The sequence below is a fragment of the Heptranchias perlo genome, chromosome 35 (assembly GCF_035084215.1).
Source record: "Heptranchias perlo isolate sHepPer1 chromosome 35, sHepPer1.hap1, whole genome shotgun sequence".
In the NCBI taxonomy this organism is placed as follows: Eukaryota; Metazoa; Chordata; class Chondrichthyes; order Hexanchiformes; family Hexanchidae; genus Heptranchias; species Heptranchias perlo.
In genome coordinates, this window is record NC_090359.1 from 5143348 (window position 1) to 5145180 (window position 1833).

General features: G+C 47.6%; 1 non-coding gene across 1 annotated transcript; it reads right to left on the reverse strand.

The window, feature by feature from the left end:
- Positions 1-636: 636 nt before the first annotated feature.
- On the reverse strand, positions 637-718 carry trnal-uag (transfer RNA leucine (anticodon UAG)). The gene has a single exon. It is a non-coding gene; the product is annotated as a tRNA-Leu (tRNA).
- Positions 719-1833: the final 1115 nt, after the last annotated feature.

Sequence of the window (1833 nt, forward strand, 5' to 3'; positions counted from 1 at the left end):
GCTGCCTTTCCAGACGCCAGCCCTGCTTTCATCGTGTTTGTCTGTCGAGCGGTCACGCAGATCGAAATGTATCGACTGGATTCAAGGCGCAAATGAACATTGTTGCGAATCGGACATCTGCCCAATTGAAACAGCGGTCGTCGCAGAACAAACTTGAAGGCGTGAGATCATGAAAGTGAATGTTAGAATCGGCAATGCCGCAGGAAAGTTTCCATGAAATGGAAGGAAGAAAGTAAAGGCGGCCAATTGACTGTGGAAGGAAGAAAAAGTGGGGAAAACAGGCGAGTTTGAACTGTGGAGCATCAAGTACAGGCTTGTGAGAGTGCTGGATTTGAAGGAATTGACAGGTTTTTGCCAGCAACAAAAAATATTTCTTTCTTGTGAAAAAGATTGATTTCTTGCTGCATTCTATTAATGTATGTGGCAGAGAACAAAAGAGGTAATCGAAACTATACCGTAATCGTATTCAAACCGAACAAACTGCGACCTCAACGCAGAGCATGGACAAGGATACGATCAAGGCAACGCGCATCAGTTGGGGAATTCATGCCCGAACAACAGCAATGTCGCGCCCGGTGCTGCTTGGAAAAGAAGGATGTTTGGTGATGAGGAAAAAGTAGCAACCACTTCAAATGCTGGCAGCGGTGGGATTCGAACCCACGCCCCCGGAGAGACTGGAGCCTAAATCCAGCGCCTTAGACCACTCGGCCACGCTACCACCTGCCATAAGATTGCGTTCAGAATCTGATATCTGGTGATTGAAATGTGGTTTTCATGCATTTTGACCTTTGAGTCGAAGATTTTCCATTGAACGAATCAAATAAATGGGCTTTCTGAGCAACATTCATGCGAAGAAGTGGCCGAGTCTTTGAGGTGATGGATTCCTAATCCTTTGTGCTCTGCACGCATGCTTTTGTGTCTCATCCGCGCCATTATTGCATTTACCGTTTGATGTGTTGGTTCCTTCCTGAAATTCAACCAGAAGTCTTGGGCCTCGCTCCAGTCCGAAGCCACGGTGGATGAATTTTGCATTGCTCGCTGAACTCTGCTCAAATCAGCAAGGTCCTGATTGGCGCACGGAGGTGTTGCGAGTGTAAGATGTGAATAACGTGAAGTCTCAAGAAAGTGCACAACGACGCCCCGGTAAAGCGAGTATCTGTCCACAGATAATACCTGACCTGCTGAGTGTTGCCAGCAGTTTCTGGATTTATTTTTGAGCTTTCACTGCAGACGTTCTCCTGACAACCTGAAACTTTCCTCAAGGGCGCTGCTTCAAGCACAACTTTCTAGTGCTCTTCTCACACACAACATCGCTCTTTACTTTCCGACACACGCGCTTTAAAATCTGGCTTATCCGCACACAGCTTCCTGCGCCACGAAAATTTGAAAGACCTTTCGCTCTTGGCCTGTAATCGCGACTTTTTCGCCACAGGCGCTCTTTACATTTATCCTCGACTCGATTCAATCGCACGTTTCAACAGAACTATTAAGATCAAGGCGGAACACTTCCGATCTTACTGCGCCGCCCCAACTTGCCCAATGTGCACCTCTCAACCGCCATTCGCAGCTCTGTCGCGCTGTCCGTCGGTCACGCAACTCAACTGCTGAAAGAAAAAAGCCAAAAAGCATCAAAATAAAAAGCAGTTCTTCAGTTCCCATCACCTGGATCACAAGATTCGACAAGTAAAATTCGTGAACAATCGGGCGGCTGTCTTTCCCGAGGCCAGCCCTGCTTTCGTCGTGTTTGTCTGTCGAGCGGTCACGCAGATCGAAATGTATCGACTGGTTTCAAGGCGCAAATGAACATTGGTGCGAATCGGACATCTGCCCAAT